A 20232-nucleotide genomic window follows, 5' to 3' on the forward strand; every position below is an offset into this window, starting at 1 on the left:
TATGATTCTATTTGTAAGAAAGAAAAGACACAACCAACTGTGTCTGCCACATTCTCTTTTGCTTTTTGTCCTGGTTCTCCCCTATGAACTTTATAAAGCTAATTCCCTACTATTGTCTCATCAACTAACAGTTTAAGCAAAGTGTATTTGGAACTCTAAATTATGAAGTCCTATGTTCAGCAGAGCTGCTTTAACTTAACACAATTCTAGACTTAAATGTTCCAGGGTTTTAGTAGATAGGATACCCTCCTTCCTTATTCCTGTGGTTCCTTCTACATGGAGAATGCTGCTCTAGAATACTATTCCTGGCTTCCCTCCACTTGCTATTCTACTTTGCCCTTGGGGATAAGGAATTGATTGAGTGTAAGTAGCACTTTGTTTCTTTCCTGCTTCTCTTGGGAACAAGCTGCTCACAGCATGCATTCTCTTCTGTTCCTGCCTTGAGTTTTACAGGGACAGGCTATAAAATAAATGGTCTTAGGGGCTTCCCTGGTGGCGCAGTGGTTGAGAGTCTGCCTGCCGATGCAGGGGACATGGGTTCCTCTGGTGGCGCAGTGGTTGGGAGTCCGCCTGCCGATGCAGGGGACACGGGTTCGTGTCCCGGTCTGGGAAGATCCCACATGCCGCGGAGCGGCTGGGCCCGTGAGCCATGGCCGCTGGGCCTGTGTGACCTGAGCCTGTGCTCCGCAACGGGAGAGGCCACAACAGTGACAGGCCACAACAGTGAGAGGCCCACGTACCACAAACTATAAATAAATAGTCTTAGACCAGGTTGTCTGAGCATGAATAGGTGTGCTCCTACGATTCTGAGGCTTGGTATTAGGAAACTCACTTTTACATAGATATAGGTCAATTTTCCAATTTCAGTTTTATCAGTAATAAAAGTAATATTTCATTTGCTGTCTCCTACCTCTTTTCTGTATTTCTGAATTAGCTTAGAAGTTGGGTGGGGGATAGTTCAATGTGACTTACTTAAAAAAAGCAGCTTGGGGCTTCCCTGGTGGCTTAGTGGTTGAGAGTCCGCCTGCCGATGCAGGGGACATGGGTTCGTGTCCCGGTCCGGGAAGATCCCACATGCCGCGGAGCGGCTAGGCCCGTGAGTCATGGCTGCTGAGCCTGCGCATCCGGAGCCTGTGCTCCGCAACGGGAGAGGCCACAACAGTGAGAGGCCCGCGTACCGCAAAAAAAAAAAAAAAAAAAAAAAAAAGCAGCTTGTTGCCGTTGCTTGAGACTTGTCGGGGTGTGATTTGTTTTTATTGCTTTCTGGGCTTAAGTAGAATCAGTCTACTATCATAATTACCAAATGAAATGTAATATTAAACCTACCAGAAGCAGGTCCAGATTTGTGGGCCCTGAAGCTAACCAAATTTGTGTGACCCTCTTGAAGAAAAGAAATCAAACTCACAAATTCAAAATTAAGTACAAAAGTGAATATGTATTTAGAAAGGGAAAATAAATCACAGAAATCACAAATTTGGAAGCCTGGCAAATACCACACACATCATAAAATCCAGAAAAAATAACACAATATTTTAAATAATTGCCTGACATATTCTTTAATCATGGAAGTTTGTAATTTTTGACTGCCTTCATCCAATTCCCGATTCCCCATTCCCCACCACAAATCTGATCTCTTTTTCTCTGAGTTTGTTTGTTTTTGAAGTATAGTTGGCCTACAACTCTGTGTTAGTTCTTTCTTTCTATTTTTAATTTTCACTAAGTGGATACTGACTCCATTTTGGGAAGACTCCCCCAACTCATGACCCAAAATTGACTTCAGTAGCTCTGAGAGTTATATGACTTCTCAATCATAAAACAGGAAATCTGTGTCACCGCTGACAGGCAAATGTCCTTAAGAATCATTGTGATTGGGCCAGCTTAGGTGGGATGATAAAATACATGATTTATCTGGAGAAATTTGTATTACAAAACATGTCTGCATTCGAAAGGAAGTCCTAACTCCAGTGTCTAATCTGGTGACTCATCATCCTCATGGGTTTATCCCTCTTTTAATGTGGTGTTTAAAAGAGGACATCACATGTTTCAAATATTATAAAACCACAGAAAAACACTTGAAATTTAACAGCCTCTTTTCACAAAGCTCAGCCCCACCAGTGGCTTCCATTGCATTCTGTTTCATCTCCTCTGGGGCCTAGCTCCAGCAAGCATCATACTTTTTTTTCCCCTGGCTGTAATACATCATTGACATAGGGAATTTGTAGAAGAGTGTGGGGGACAAGCTGATAAGAAGCTAAGAGAGCTTTATTGAAGGGAGAATTACTTCAAGGAAAGAGTAGAATTATTAAAAAGAGGATGTTTTATGGAAGTTTGCTCTATTGGGTGCAATACTATCTTCTTCACCTCCTCAGTAAACCTTCCTTAAAATTTCCGTCATGTTTTAATATTAAACCCATGTAGATATGTGTGTTTTGGGTAGACTTTCTGAGACTGGGAATGGAGTGAAAAGAATGCTGCCCCAGGATAAAATTATATACTACTTTCAACCACTTTTGAAGACAATCTGCTAAAGATTCCATTTGATGGTCTTTTACTGGTCTTGAAGAATTAAGGAATCAAGAGTATCTATTTCCAGAGAATATACTGCATATGTAAACAGTAGTGCTGATTGATGCATAATTTGAAGCAATGCAATATTTGATAACCATAACTAAGGAACTCCAACATACCATGCTAGAATGCCGATGTTAGGTGCTGTTTTCTCTGTTTGAGAAAGAACATTCTGTTAACTGGAAGATAAATCTGGTTTCTTTAATAAATCTAATTGAGTCAGATCTGAATGTGCAGATCATTTAGAAATATTTTTTATCAGTTCCTTCAGCTTTGTATCAAGATATATAACATGCTATGTGAGTATTTATTGGTACATTAAAAATACAGGAATAATTCACAAAAAATTCGATTTCCACAAATGCTGGTATAATGAAGTTTCCCACATTTAAGTACAATATATTATTATTTTGTTTATTTGTTTTTGTTTTGTCATGGCAGTTACTCCAAACAGTACGGTATTGATTTGGTTATCTTATCATGAATTCTCTTCCAAGAAAAATCTTGTTCAGAAAATGCTTTCGGGGCTTCCCTAGTGGCGCAGTGGTTGAGAGTCCGCCTGCCAATGCAGGGGACACGGGTTCGTGCCCCGGTCTGGGAAGATCCCACATGCCACGGAGCGGCTGGGCCCGTGAGCCGTGGCCGCTGAGCCTGCGCGTCCGGAGCCTGTGCTCCGCAGCGGGAGAGGCCACAACAGTGAGAGGCCCGCGTACCGCAAAAAAAAAAAAAAAAAAAAAAAAGAAAATGCTTTCTATGTACCTGCCACATTCTAAATAAGTTGATTGTGTGGTATTCTCATGCAGATTAGTGGCAGGCTAATTGACAGAACTAGCTCTATTTTCAAATATTTTTTCTTTCTGCTATCAAGAAGCAGCTTTTCTTTAACTCCTCACCTCTTCCTATCTCAGCAATGCAGTTTTCTCCACATTTCTGAAAAAGTCACTTGAATTTTTAAATCACTCTTAAAAATCAACAAAATTGGACAAAAAGATTCAATAGCTGGGAAAGTGAAGAGGTCAGTATTCTCAAAACTCATGCATCAAAGGCACATCTTTTGCTTGTTCACCTGAGAGTACTATTTTGAGTAATTTGTCAGTATATTTTTCAAGGTAAAATGCAAAAAAGAAAACAAATATTGTGAGTTTTGACTAATCCTATTAAGTTTATATTGTAGATAGGTTGGGAAATTGGGTGGATGACATTTATTTTCATCATAGTGTAAAAAATACCTTGCTTGGGTAGCTTTATTTACTTATTCAATAAATATTTATCGAGTACCTACTGTATGCCATGTATTTGGGATAAAATGACCAAAACAGTGATCCCTGCCTGTAAAACTTACACATGAAGAAGCAGACAGAAAATATGACAAACAAAAATATATATCATAGAGAGGGCAGACAGCAGAAGCAAGAAGAACTACATTCCTGCAGTTCCAATTTTGTGGAACAAAAACCACACTCACAGAAAGAGAGACAAGATGAAAAGGCAGAGTGCTATGTACTAGGTGAAAGAACAGGATAAAACCCCAAAAAAACAACTAAATGAAGTGGAGATAGGCAACCTTCCAGAAAAAGAATTCAGAATAATGATAGTGAAGACGATTCAGGACCTCAGGAAAAGAATGGAGGCAATGATCAAAAAGATGCAAGAATGGACATATATACACTACCAAACGTAAAATAGATAGCTAGTGGGAAGCAGCTGCATAGTACAGGGAGATCAGTTCGGTGGTTTGTGACCACCTAGAGGGGTGGGATAAGGAGGGTGGGAGGGAGGGAGACGCAAGAGGGAAGAGATATGGGAACATATGTATATGTATAACTGATTCACTTTGTTATAAAGCAGAAACACACCATTGTAAAGCAATTATACTCCAGTAAAGATGTTAAAAAAAAAAAAAAGTTTAGGGATGTTAAGTCATGGACATTCCTTTTTAGAGGGAGAACATGGCCTTAGATCTGAACTTATGAGTTGGTGTTCACTATACCACTAGCCTCCAAAGGATTATAATTATCACATGAGAAAATGGACAATTAAAAAAGATATATACAGCTTTTAAGCATAAAATTGAAACAGAGTGGGTATTTTCATTAAAATGTCTACAAATGATTTCTGCTAGAATTGAGTTACCTGTGTAGTTCATGCTGTAATACTACAGAATAATTGAAGCATTACTATTATAATACCATTCATTCCATATAGAATGAGTGCTGACTGAATGCCAAGTCCTATACAAGGTGCTGGGTGCACAGTGGTGATCAGTCTCTGTATTTCAGCAGTAATCTCTGTACTTAGGTTTCAGTGGTTATAAGCACTAAACATTGATCGTTTACTAGGATACTCACTATAGTGTAAAATGGCAGGCTGAAAACCCAGACCCAGAGCAGACAGAACAACAACAAAAAAGATGCAAGAAATATTTAACAAAGACCTAGAAGAATTAAAGAACAAACAAACAGAGATGAACAATACAATAACTGAAATGAAAAATACACTTGAAGGAATCAATAGCAGAATAACTGAAGCAGAAGAACAGATAAGTGACCTGGAAGACAGAATGGTGGAATTCACTGCTGCAGAACAGAATAAAGAAAAAAGAATGAAAAGAAATGTAGACAGCCTAGGAGACCTCTGGGAAAATATTAAACGCAACAACATTCGCATTATAGGGGCCCCAGAAGGAGAAGAGAGAGAGAAAGGACCTGAGAAAATATTTGAAGAGATTATAGTCATAAACTTCCCTAAAATGGGAAAAGGAAATAGCCACCCAGGTCCAGGAAGTGCAGAGAGTCCCAGGAAGGATAAACCCAAGGAGAAACACACCGAGATACAGTAATCAAATCGACAAAACTTAAAGACAAAGAAAAATTATTAAAATCAATAATAACGTACAAGGGAACTCCCATAAGGTTAACAGCTGATTTCTCAGCAGAAACTCTATAAGCCAGAAGTGAGTGGCATGATATATTTAAAGTGATGAAAGGGAAGAACCTACAACCAAGATTACTCTACCTGGCAAGGATCTCATTCGTATTTGATGGAGAAATCAAAAGCTTTACAGACAACTAAAAGCCAAGAGAATTCAACACCACCAAGCCAGCTCTACAACAAATGCTAAAGGAACTTCTCTAAGTGGGAAACACAAGAGAATAAAAGGATCTACAAAAACAAACCCATAACAATTAAGAAAATGGTAATAAGAACATATATATCAATAATTACCTTAAACGTGAATGGATTAAATGTTCCAAACAAAAGACACAGGCTCGCTGAATGGATACAAAAACAAGACCCATCTATATGCTGTCTATAAGAGACCCACTTCAGACCTAGGGACACATACAGACTGAAAGTGAGGGGATGAAAAAAGATATTCCATGCAAATGGAAATCAAAAGAAAGCTGGAGTAGCAATACTTATATCAGATAAAATAGACTTTAAAATAAAGAATGTTACAAGAGACAAGGAAGGACACTATATAATGATCAAGGGATCAATCCAAGAAGAAGATATAACAATTATAAATATATATGCAACCTACATAGGAGCACCTCAATATATAAGGCAACTGCTAACAGCTATAAAAGAGGAAATCGACAGTAACACAATAATAGTGGGGGACTTTAACACCTCACTTACACCAATGGACAGATCATCCAAACAGAAAATTAATAAGGAAACACAAGCTTTAAATAACACAATAGATCAGATAGATTTAATTGATATTTATAGGACATTCCATCCAAAAACATCAGATTACACTTTCTTCTCAAGTGCACATGGAACATTCTCCAGGATAGATCACATCTTGGGTCACAAATCAAGCCTCAGTAAATTTAAGAAAATTGAAATCATATGAAGCATCTTTTCTGACCACAAGGCTATGAGATTAGAAATCAATTATGGGAAAAAAAGTAAAAAACACAAACACATGGAGGCTAAACAATACATTACTAAATAACCAAGAGATCACTGAAGAAATCAAAAAATACCTAGAGACAAATTACATTGAAAACACGACGATCCAAAACCTATGGGATGCAGCAAAAGCAGTTCTAAGAGGGAAGTTTATATCAATACAAGCCCACCTCAAGAAACAAGAAAAATCGCAAATAAACAATCTAACCTTACACCTAAAGGAACTAGAGAAAGAAGAATAAACAAAACCCAAAGTTAGCAGAAGAAATCATAAAGATCAGAGCAGAAATAAATAGGAACAAAGAAAACAATAGCAAAGATCAATAAAACTAAAAGCTGGTTCTTTGAGAAGATTAACAAAATTGATAAACCATTAGCCACACTCATCAAGAAAAAGAGGGAGGGGACTCAAATTGATAAAATTAGAAATGAAAAAGGAGAAGTTACAACAAACACTGCAGAAATATAAAGCATCCTAAGAGACTACTACAAGCAACTGTATGCCAATAAAATGGACAACCTGGAAGAAATGGACAAATTCTCAGAAAGGTATAACCTTCCAAGACTGAACCAGGAAGAAAGAGAAAATATGAACAGACCAATCACAAGTAATGAAATTGAAACTGTGATTAAATATCTTCCAACAAACAAAAGTCCAGGACCAGCTGGCTTCACAGGTAAATTCCTTCAAGCATTTAGAGAAGAGCTAACACCCATCCTTCTCAAACTCTTCCAACCAATTGCAGAGGAAGGAACACTCTCAAACTCATTCTATGAGGCCACCATCACCCTGTTACCAAAACCAGACAAAGATACTACAAAAAAAGAAAATTACAGACCAATATCACTGATGAATATAGATGCAAAAATGCTCAATAAACTACTAGCACACAGAATCCAAGAACACATTAAAAGGATCATACACCATGATCAAGTGGGATTTATCCCAGGTATGCAAGTATTCTTCAGTATATGCAAATCAATCAAGGTGATACACCATATTAACAAATTGAAGAAGAAAAACCATATGATCATCTCAATAGATTCAGAAAAAGCTTTTGACAAAATTCAACAGCCATTTATGATAAAAACTCTCCAGAAAGTGGGATGGAGGGAACCTACCTCAACATAAGAAAGGCCATATATGACAAAACCACAGCAAACATCATTCTCAATGTTCTAAAACTGAAAGCATTTCCTCTAAGATCAGGAAAAGGACAAGGATGTCCACTCTCGCCACTATCATTCAACATAGTTTTGGAAGTCCAAGCCACAGCAATCAGAGAAAAAAAAGAAAAAGAAGGAATACAAATTAGAAAAGAAGAAGTAAAACTGTCACTGTTTGCAAATGACATGACGCTATACATAGAGAATCCAAAAGATGCCACCAGAAAACTACTAGAGCTAATCAATGAATTTGGTAAAGTTGCAGGATACAAAATTAATGCACAGAAATCTCTTGCATTCCTATACACTAATGATGAAAAACCTGAAAGGGAAATTAAGGATACAATCCCATTTACCATTGCAACAAAAAGAATTACCTAGGAATAAACCTACCTAGGGAGACGAAAGACCTGTACTCAGAAAACTATAATACACTGATGAAAGAAATTAAGATGATACAAACAGATGGAGAGATATACCATGTTCTTGGATTGGAAGAATCACTATTGTGAAAATGACTATACTACCCAAAGCAATCTACAGATTCAATGCAATCCCTATCAAACTACCAATGGCATTTTTCACAGAACTGGAACAAAATCTTAAAATCTGTATGGAGACACAAAAGACCCCGAATAACTAAAGCAGTCTTGAGGGAAAAAATGGAGCTGGAGGAATCAGACTTCCTGACTTCAGACTATAGTACAAAGCTACAGTAATCAACACAATATGGTAGTGGCACAAAAACAGAAATGTAGATCAATGGAACAGGATAGAAGGCCCAGAGATAAACCCACTCACCTATGGTCAACTTACCTATGACAAAGGAGGCAAGGATATACAATGGAGAAAAGACAGTCTCTTCAATAAGTGCTGCTGGGAAAACTGGACAGCTACATGTAAAAGAAGGAAATTAGAACGCTCCCTAACACCATACACAAAAAGAAACTCAAAATGGATTAGAGACCTAAATGTAAGACTGGAGACTATAAAACTCTTAGAGGAAAACATAGGAAGAACACTCTTTGATGTAATTCACAGCAAGATCTTTTTGATCCACCTCCTAGAGTAATAGAAATAAAAACAAAAATAAACAAATGGGACCTAATGAAACTTAAAAGCTTTTGCCAAGCAAAGGAAACTACAAACAAGATGAAAAGACAACCCTCAGAATGGGAGAAAACATTTGCAAATGAATCAACGGACAAAGGATTAATCTCCAAAATTTATAAACAGCTCATGCAGCTCAATAGTAAAGAAACAACCCAATCCAAAAATGGGTAGATGACCTAAATAGACATTTCTCCAAAGAAGACATACAGGTGACCAAGAAGCACATGAAAAGCTGCTCAACATCACTAATTATTAGAGAAATGCAAATCAAGACTACAATGAGGTATCACGTCACACCAGTTAGAGTGGGCATCATCAGAAAATCTACAAACAACAAATGCTGGAGAGGGTGTGGAGAAAAGGGAACCCTCTTGCACTGTTGGTGGGAATGTAAACTGATACAGCCATTATGGAGAACAGTATGGAGATTCCTTAGAAAACTAAAAATAGAATTATCATATGACCCAGCAATCCCATTTCTGGTCATATACCCAGAGAAAACCATAATTCAAAAAGTTACATTTACCCCAATGTTCATTGCAGCACTATTTACAATAGCCAGGTCATAGAAGCAACCTAAGTGCCCATCAACAGACGAATGGATAAAGAAGATGTGGTACATATACACAGTGGAATATTACTCAGCCATAAAAAAGGAATGAAATTGAGTTATTTGTATTGAGGTGGATGGATCTAGAGACTGTCATACAGAGTGAAGTTAAGTGAAAGAGAAAAACAAATATCGTATATTAACACATATATGTGGAACCTAGAAAAATGGTACAGATGAACCAGTTTGCAGGGCAGCAATAGAGACACAGATGTAGAGAACAAATGTATGGACACCAAAGGGGAAAAGTGGCAGGGGTGTGGTGGTGGTGTGATGAATTGGGAGATTGGGATTGACATGTATACACTAAGATGTATAAAGTGGATAACTAATAAGAACCTGGCATATAAAAACACAAGTAAAATAAAATTCAAAATTTCAAAAAAACCCAGGGAATAAAAAGTAGGATAAAAAATGTATCATAATTAGAAGGTGATAAATGTTATGAAAAAGATTAAAAAGTAAAGCAGGTTAATGGGACTGGGATTTGGAGGGTGGCAGTGGAGGCAGAGATTGAAGTATTCAGTAGGGTGGCCAGGGTAGGCCTCCTTGAGACCACGTTTCACTTTGAGAAAGTGAGATATGAGGGAAGAATTGAAGAAGCTCTCTACTGACTAGCCGACTAGATATCTCTAGTGATGTCTGTAGGAACAGCATTCCAGGCAGAGGGAGCTGCTAGAGCAATGGTCTTAAGTGAAAACATGCAGGGAAGCCAGCGTGGCTGGATCTGAGTGAGCAGCTGGGGAGGAGTACAGGGAGCAATGTGTGCCGGATCCTATAGGCCTTGTAAGCAAAATAGGGAGTTGCTGAAGTGTTTCAAGCATGTTAATGATATGGTCTGACGTACATTATTGCTGCTGTGTTGAGACTGATCTGAAGGGGGATAGAATAGAAGCAGGGAGACCAGTTAGGAAGTTTTTCAATAATTCACACCAGAAATACTGGTTAAATCAGGCTTGTACTGGTGGAGTTGGTGAGAAGTGTTTGGGTTCTGGATATATTCTGAAGGTAGACCCAGCAGAATTTCCTCATGGATTGGATGAATAACTAGAAGGAAAGAATAATCATTAACTGAGACAGAAAATGCCACTTCTCCTTAAAACCACTTACCTGTATTTTCTATATTTTAAAACACTGTATGATTCTTTTTCTCAATAAGGAGATAAACCCTTAAGATGAAAATTAATTATATGCATGATTGATTTGCAGATAAACAGCATCTCTTTTTAAATTTGATATACACTTCTAGATATGTTTGTTTCATTTTACAGGAAAATATTTCTCTTCTCTGAAAAACTATAGTTGCAGGCCCTAACCAAAAATCTGTTGCCTCTTTGGAGCAAATAGAAATAGGAGGAGAGAATGGAACAAGTGTACGAAACCAATAATTGAAGTTCAGTAGAGGGGCAGTAATATTAAAAGAATATAAAGTTTTCAGTGGAAAATAGAACAAAATAACTCTTTCTAGGGCCTTTCTCTGATGATTATGGAAGTTTAGATAAATTTATTCTTTTTTTCCCTCTTTTATTTCTTCTATGTTGCTCATTGTACTTCTTTGTATTGATTCCAGTGAATCTTTATTGTAGGATTGTTTCTAAGGCTGCCATAGACTTCGATAGAGCACCTTAAAGAAGGGAAATAAAATTACTACAGGTTCAGATCACCTTCTAGTATAGAATGGTTCCTAGCCTTTGTGTCTCTTTTTGACATGGCAATTTTGGGAGGGATAGTGGGGAAAGGGGAGTGGCCCAATGTGTTACTATAAGGGAGCATCATTTGTGCACCATTTTCTAGAGATTTGCATGTACTAGGTCTTCATCTTTCAAATATAAGTTGAAAATATTGTCACAAATAAAATAAAATTAATTTAAGTTTGTATCTGATTCACAGAATCTTTTTGTTATTTTGTATTTCTGAAGTGGTCAATGGATACTAAAATTGTAATATTTTCATGAAAACTTTTTAAACCCCAAATTGGACCTTCATAAATTTGAATGCATAAGAAGTACTTATCTAGGGAATAACTGAACAAAAAAAAAAAGTAAAAGTAAAGAGTTTGAAAAAGGACAAGATATTGGGTTGGCCAAAAAGTTCGTTTGGGTTTTTCCATACGATGTTATGAAAAACCCGAAGTTTTTGGCCAACCCAATAACTCTCAAAGGGTGGGGGAGAAGAAATTGGAGACACAGAACAATCTGTGGAGAGTAAAGAGAAAGCAGCAGTGGTGCTAGAAACGATACGAATGACAGTCTGAGGTGGACAAATAAGAGGAGCTAGAAATGAGGTTAATGGGAGAGGAGAGGAAGGGCCGCAGAGCGTGCATTACCGTTGGGAACACATTGCCAAGAGCTCACTGAAGGGGTAAAAATGAATGGAAGGAAAATTAAAGAAGACAGTTTGCTATCATAGCATCACCTGTAATGTTGTTTCTGAAATCTTCTGGACTTACCAACTTGGAAGAATCAAAATACTATGTGGATTTTTTTTTTCAGTTTGAAATGAACTGTGGGGTCTAAGTGGTTGAATTTTATTATTGGTTAATATTTCTGTAAAAATGAATTAACTTGCATTTCTAATTTTTATTGCATTTCTGTTTGAATAGTCTACAAGTCTGTATTAGGAATCTCAGAGGGTAAAAATGGCTTTATCTGTCCCTGTTCCCCACGCCCTGCATCCCCCCGCCCGCCCCTTGTGTCCAATGTCTCCAAGTCTACATTTTAGGAGGGAATTCGGAGAGAATTCTGTAGATGAATACTGCATAAGTAGTTGAATGGTGCTACAACATATTCCTAAACCCTCATTTAAACTTGAAATTTGGGAGACCAAAACACAGCACACTACTTTCGCATCTCTCCCTACTCTTCAAACACTGACTTTTTCTCAGTTATATATAAGTTTATTTGGAATCACTTAAACATAATTCTCAGAAGTATAACATTAACATCTAGGTAATTCGCTTTTGGTAGAAAGGAATCCATGGTGTTATTTTTTTTTTTTCTATTTTTTAGTTTTTTGAATGACTGAATAGAGCAAAAGTGAGCAAAGCTTGATTGAAACTCAGTGTCTAACCAAATTCTTAGCTTACGGAACACATTTTTAATTAAATTTTTACAGAAACTGCTACTTCCTGTTTCGTTACGCCTTTAGGGGAGCATTCTCTTTTTAGTAAAGATTAAGAAACTTCTTACTGAATAATTGAAAAGAAATGGTAGAGTAGACCTGTTAAACCATCACCATCTTTTACTATCACTCTTCATTTTATAGTGAAAGCAGTGTGTTAGACATCAATAGCAAACACAACAAATCCTGTTATTTTAGAAATGCTGTAATTCATATAGGAGAATGTGGTTTACAATTTTTGAATCTGTCCATTTTAAGTATAGTGCCCAGAAATGCCTTGGATGTAGGATGCATCTGGTGTTCAGTATTGTGAGGCTCTAATCAGCTAAGTACCATAATCCTTCTTACAGGGTACATTCTTACTTGACCTGAGCTATATACAGCCACATAGTAATGGCATTAAGGAATAACCTTTTTCTTAACAGTCCCATCACTAGAGGATTTTATGACTCCATCCGTGAATGAGTTTTGTTTTATGTGTAACTTTTTTGGTAATTGAGTTTTGAAATAAAATGACTGTGAGCAAGTAGAGACTTTCAAATCATCTGATTAAGGATGGCTCCTATGATTTTGCTAGAGCTAGAAGGATTAAATGAAAGCACTGCCCGGCATAGTGCCGATGTATTTTTGTCAACATGATGCTTCATGCTCGACAGATGTGCATTGGTTGAGCGAAAGGTAAAAATATAAAAATGTGTTGAATACTGTGAAATGTAAAAAAAGATTGTTTTTATTATGTTTTATGATGAATATAAATTGTTTGATTTGTAAAAATTCCTTCTTGTAGGAATTATAGGAATAGAACCTACATATTTTATGTTTTACAGGATTGTATGCTTCTGTTAAATCCTTGATTTAATAGCTTCAAATTTCAGAATTTGATTGCAATATTATGTTTAAACTGTATGGCTAGCATTGTGTAATTGAATTAATGAAGTATTTCAATTTATTTAGCAACATCATGCCTTATTAAGCTTTTAAAAAGTTGGAGGTTTTTTCAAATTATTGACTCTTCAAATGTCATCTCTATTCTTTTATATATAAAATGACAATTATTTAATAATCTCTACTAATTAAACATTATGAGTAAGAGATTTTCATATAGGTAGTGCTTAATTGTAATAACATAGATTTGAATTTACAGAAATTCTTAATCTTCCAATTCTTCACTCTTCTCTCAATATCATTATGATTCTTAAAAATTGCATAAGTCTTAAGAGTTAAAAATATATGAATACTAAAACTTAAGTTTCCACGTAACCTTTCGCTGTCCTTGTAAATGTTTTCAAATGTTTACTGGATTATATTTTCAGAAACTTGATGATTATTTTATAGTATATATGGTCAGAATTCTAGGTAGTATAATAACACAAACCACATAGGATGTTAAAGGTTGTAAATATTAAAATAGAAACTAATATTAAAAACATCATGAATTAGTATACAGTATATAAATTGAGACTACCTTTGGGAAATTGTCAAAAGTGGCTTTAATTGGGAAAGAATCTTTTTATTTGGAGTTTCTCTATCAGTCAATATGATTTTTAGACGTGGAATTTTAAAGAGACTAATTGGTAGAGTTTCTTGCTCAACCTATTATGCCTAATCAGACATTTATAATGGAGTGGGTGTGAATATACAGCTAGAATATTTAGAAATAGATTGAATAATTAGTCCAGATGACAAAAAACGTATAAGCAGTGAACAAGAAATGCTACTGATTAAAGTAGATTTACGGGCTTCCCCGGTGGGGCAGTGGTTAAGAATCTGCTTGCCAACGCAGGGGACACGGGTTCGAGCCCTGGTCGGGGAAGATCCGACATGCTGCGGAGCCACTAAGCCCGTGCGCCACAACTACTGAGCCTGCGCTCAGAGCCAGCGAGCCACAACTACTGGAGCCTGTGCTCTGCAAGAAGAGAAGCCACCGCAGTGAGAAGCCCGCTCACTGCAACTAAAGAAAGCCCGTGGACAGTCACAAAGACCCAATGCAGCCAAAAGTAAAAAAAAAAAAAAAAAAAAAAATATATATATATATATATATATATATATATATATTTAGGACATTTCTTTTTTTTTTTTTGTGGTACGCGGGCCTCTCACTGTTGTGGCCTCTCCCGTTGCGGAGCACAGGGTCCGGATGCGCAGGCTCAGTGGCCATGGCTCACGGACCCAGCCGCTCCGCGGCATGTGGGATCCTCCCGGACCGGGGCATGAACCCGTGTCCCCTGTATCGGCAGGCGGACCCTCAACCACTGCGCCACCAGGGAAGCCCCTAGGACATTTCTTTATGTGATTTTTCTATAAACTAGTTCCAGTTAAGACCACTATAATATGGTGAAAGAGAAAATAATTGTAGCAACCTAGGTTTTAATAAAGAGAAGTAAGATGAACAGATATTAGGTAAATACAAAGTGAATATAATACTGATACTGTTATATATTAGAACTAGAGATTGATTGATGAATAGGAGTGAAAATTAAGGCACTACATAATGTCACAAATACATTTTATTCTAAAAAAGTCATAATTCTGGATTCTGCCTTTTAATTTCTAAGGGTCTTTGAAGGATTAAGTGAAATATAACATCTTAGATGAATTGCTACGTTCTTCTGAATTAAAATTTATGGGTTAAATACTGTTAAATGCTTTATGATCAGAGAAGTGTACAGATTATCTTTATATTCTTTTTCCTATTAAATGTTTTCCATTTGATAATAATAAATGCTGGGGCCTGCTTATAAAGGCCAGTAGGGAAAATAAAGGTTAGAGATATAGTACTTATATTTTCATGGATTTTCTTCAATTTCTGAAACAATATAGTGTCTAAGATATATAGCAATTTTAAGTTTAAGAAAGTATATATGAAATAATTAATGATATGACTGGTAAAAATTGTTTTGATGAGTATTTGAATATTTTGGAATAACTGATAGCAGATTCATCATTGTTTGGTAAGAGTATTCTTAGAATAAAATCTTGCCTTGCTTCTAACATGACTTTAATAAATATACTATCAGGTATTCTACCTGAAAGCATAGAGTTAAGTAACAGTGACAATAGTCATCCCAATTTCAGAAATTATGTTAAGGAACAGTGACAATAGTCATCCCAATTTCGGAAATCATGACCAGTGTTCTAGTTTTACTTAAATCCAGTACAAATCAGCATCTACAGTCTGATTCACATGCTTCAGGCAAATTATATAATCTCTAGAACAAAGTGATTGCTGGATTTAATATTGGATTCAGTTTTCCTAAGGTATGATCTTTAAAAAGCACTTAAATATCTTGTTAAGGTCTAATTAATAATAGAATTTCTTTTAGAATTGAACTGTATAATGAATAAATATTTTTATTTATCAAGACAATGGAATATATATTTCCTGTGTTATAAAGGTTCACTATATTCACTTTTACCCTACTTACTTTCAAAAATTTATGTTAATTCCTCAGGGATGAAGTGTTGCTTTTTTTCTCCCCATTTCTGTCCATACCCAGCATGATGTTAAATGTATTACTAGAAATCCCTAATTTACAAAGAGATTTTTTTCTAAATGTTTAGCTCTAAAGGGATTGACACTCAAAATACATTTTTGCCAAAGAAGTCATTTTATAAACAATAGTCTGAAGTTCAACAAAAGCCAAATTAACATACAATAGAGCTAAATTACACTACTAATAAAAGTAGTTTCTTCATTGCACTTAAGGCCCTATTACTGCCATGGGAGTAGTAGGGGAAAGAGAAGATCTAGACTATTTTAGCACATCAGTGGGTTTGAATACAGAAGAAGAGAGCAAGCCATGAAAAGTAGAGATAATCTAAGGGAGAATTAATCAATCAGTTCTTTAATTCAGAAGATTGAGCACCTACTATCTGCCATCCTCCTTAGACCCAGGTTGCCTGTTCTCTTGAAACTTAACATTTAAGGAGTATTATAGACATTTCTGGATAGAAATGGGTAAGATTACCTAGGGAAGAAGTGCAGTGAGGAAGAAGGCCATCATTAAGTTGACCGTCCTTCAAAATATCCAATTTTTCCCTGAACATTTTCTGAAATTTTTTACTTCACTTTCTTGTATGGCTTTAAGTTCCACATTTTAGAGATTAATTTGTATTAACAATCTTAGGCATGTAAGTATTTTTGATAATATTGTAAAACCAGTGTCCATTCATTCTGATTTGGTCTGCTTGTTTTTCTTTTGACTTTCAACTGAGATAAAATATAATGAAGTATTTACCCAATATGGTAAATTACAGTTTACTCATTTGGGAGCATGAAATCTTTTGAAAGGGAGGAGCATGTGAAAAAGGCTTATAGACTGCTTTTAGATGGGTTCTAGAGATGAACTACCCTGGAAAATCCTAGATTCAATAAAATAACAATTAAGAATTCAGTAAATTTATATTTTATAAAACACCTTTGAGTAAAAAAATAATAATAATAAGGGAAAGAAAAGAAAAGAATAGCAACTTAATGAGAATACCCAAAACATCTCCAGCAAAGCTGTATGTTTTACATAAATGGGCTACATATCATGTAACTATGCTCTTCAGATCTTAGTTCAAATGTACTTTTTTAGAAAGAATTTCCTTATTGAAAGTAGCTTCACTCAGTCACTTTTTGTAATTTTACCCTGTTTCAGTTTTCTTCTATAGGACTTATTACTGTATGAAATTACCTTAATTTGTTTATATGCTTACTGTCTGTCTTCCCTACTAGAAAGAACTTCTTGAGGGCTGAGACCTTGTGTCTTTTCTCTGTTGCATTTCCAGCAACCAGAATCATACCTGGCCCATAGTAAGCACTAATAAAATATTCGTTGAGTGACTGAATAAATACTGGAGGTACAAAGGTGTGTTAGACATAGCCCTTTCTGGTTCAAAATTTGAAGTCTAGTGGACAGTACAGAACACTAGTTAGGTAATTGTCTGTAGGATGAGTAGTAATATGCTGGGGAAACACAAAGGCACAAAAGTGAGCTCTAGCTGATGAGCTGCTCTTACTGGCCTATTGTCATGAAGTAAAACTGCTTTCATTTAGCAAATCACATTTTACTTCCTTTTTTATGTTTCCAAAACTCATATGCTTATATATAGCTATAAAGTTTCCTATTCAGTCCACACTGAATTTTAAGGAAATTAAAATTTATTTAATTAAGCAATCGCTAAATGAAATTTTAAAAATTCTTTTCTTATGTACCATATAAATCTGAGAAACACTAGCCTTACTCTTGAAACAGTATCAATTTCTTTATATTAAATTAGATTTATGAATAACACATTTTTAGAGAAAATATATTTATTAACTTAGATTGGAAAAACTTGTTATATTATTTTAAACATACTGAAATGAATTTGAATTCCTAACATAAATTCTACATCTAATCTAATGGATGTTAGATGGTCAGTTTGAGAAGGAACTAATTTAATTGCTTATTCTTTAGAGTTCCCTAGAGAAATTCTCACTTATCTCAGTTAGTATATATATTTTTAGTATAGTTAGTACTAATTAGCTAGTTAATGAGATGTGAGTATATTGAAAATTGGCACTAGTCAGTTAATTACATCTTGATAAGAGCATCCTTATTATTTTTTGCAATGCTTTAAGCTTTCATTTAGGCATATTAACTTGATGAAGTTGTGGTATCAATATTATAAGATCATAATCTCTAAGAAATGAAAGAGGGTTTTAGAATCATTCAGCTTCTTGTAAGGGTCATCTCTTAATCATTCCTGTATTCCTAATCTATATTATAGTGTGTGGAATTTAGTTCTTACCTAATACATATCTGTTAAAATAATATTTGAATTAATGTGTATAATCTATGTCTCTCACTTTAAAGCACAGACTCTCAAAGATTAAATGGCTTTATAGGTTCAAGTAACTGGTTAATAGCAGAACTAGGACTAAGAAACCCAGATCCCTTAACTCTAGTGTTCTTTTCATGATACATTGCTACCATACTAGAGTATTTTTTCTTTATTCATATGTATAAAAATAATGACAAAAAGTAAAATGAATTATGCATAACAGACACATAAATAGGTTATGTGTAGGTTAATACTGTATAATTTATTTTGAGTGTTGTGTTTTGATTGTATATTTTAAGCTGTAGGAATCTATGGTGTTATGTAACAATTGGAACCTAAAAGATTTGTAATTAAGTCCTAAATGTTTTATATGTAAATGTAAAAAATAAAGCGCATACACTTGCTTAATCATAAAACATTTAAGGGAACAGGCCAGCTCCTTCATTTACTGCAATACTTTTCCCTTTATGGCTCTAGGTTAGAGTCAACCCTAGCAATGCACATGTGTGAGGTTTGAAAGGTAGAAGAGTTATAGAAACCATGATTGTCAAGGGGAGTTGTTGGCAGGCAGATAGGCAGATGTGAAAGTCTTAGTGGCTCCTAGATGAAACTCCTTTTAATTGACCACCCTAATGCCGTAGGCAGCTGAGGTAATTGGTGGCAAATTCCTCAAGACTTTTCGAATTCACAGCAGTTTCCTAATGACCATTTTGAGAACCCTGTCTTTGGTTCTCCAGGCTAAGAACAGCATTATCTTCTCTGACGTTCATTCCTTAGCAGGTTCAACAGTTGTGTGGTTTTGATTTCTAAATTGAAACCCCGACTCCCTGGAAAACCTAGAGTGACTTTTGTTTCTGTTAAGGAACCCTAACTGATGCATTAGCAGATTGAATTCCAGATATGGGGGAAAGGGACTAGGTAATACAAAAGAGGATTGAGAGGACAATGCTGCTGCTGCTGGGTTGGGTCACTCCATGTGGATCCTTTCTCTGCTCTTTCTTTTGGAATCAAGAAAATATTGTCTAAGAAATTCTCAACTGAGCTATCTAATCTTGGTCATCTTTAACCTCAACTGACCCCACTATTTCATGTGTCCTGGCAAAATCTCTGTAACAGTTATTCTAAACCTTTTCTGTCATCTTCAGGATTCCAGTTCCATTGCTTCTCATGGCTAGTGATTGCCATTATCTGAGTTTGTGCCAGAGAAGAGGACAGCGTGAATATTTTGTTGACAAAGAGTATGATGTGTGATCGCAAGTTCTACCAGATTGTACTGGTGTTAGAGGGGCAGGTTGAAAACTTAACAAACACTCTCTTCTTTTGAGTCTGTAAGGACATATTAGGAGTCAGCTTTGAAGACAGAGAAGTGTCATGGAGCTGGCCTTAATTTAATGAAGATGGAATAAAAATAGCAGATCTTTCTGACTGCTTTTTTAAATGAACAAATCATTATAGTTGGTATTTATTTAAATTGATTATCTCAAGATAGAGCAGTAAGGGATTGGCGATATAATGATAAGATGAAGATTTAGATGAACCGATACTAGGAGTGATCTAGGTAGATGTTGAATGAAAAATGATTTTTAAGAGCCAGCCCTTAGTTTCAGTTGAAAGCATTCAACTCTTGAGCTGTATCAGTTTGGCTTCATCACGTTTTCAAGTGACTATGAAATCAAGGTGTCAGGAATAGAGAGAAAGGAAGGTGGAATTTTTCTAAGCTTCTGAATAACAGTTAGGAGATAGCTTCAGTGTATTGAGCCAAGCAAAGAAATTAGAATAAAAGTTCTTTTGCTGCAGTAAAGTATGATTTTGATTATCTAATTTCAGGGCCAATGTATATTCCATATGGGCGTGCCAGTCATTTAAGAAGCATGTTAAAAGTACCTTTTAAATTTCCTATTTGAACTGAATAAAATGAATAT

At 35.8% G+C, this 20232-nt stretch overlaps 1 protein-coding gene across 28 annotated transcripts in view; it reads left to right on the plus strand.

Moving 5' to 3' along the window:
- The window catches only part of RIMS2 (regulating synaptic membrane exocytosis 2), a gene marked incomplete at both ends in the record, with an annotated part of 562776 nt that overhangs the window by 250090 nt on the left and 292454 nt on the right, over nucleotides 1-20232 (plus strand). The gene's annotated exons all lie outside the window — the stretch shown is intronic.

The sequence above is a fragment of the Hyperoodon ampullatus genome (assembly GCF_949752795.1).
Source record: "Hyperoodon ampullatus genome assembly, chromosome: 17".
Classification (NCBI taxonomy): Eukaryota; Metazoa; Chordata; class Mammalia; order Artiodactyla; family Ziphiidae; genus Hyperoodon; species Hyperoodon ampullatus.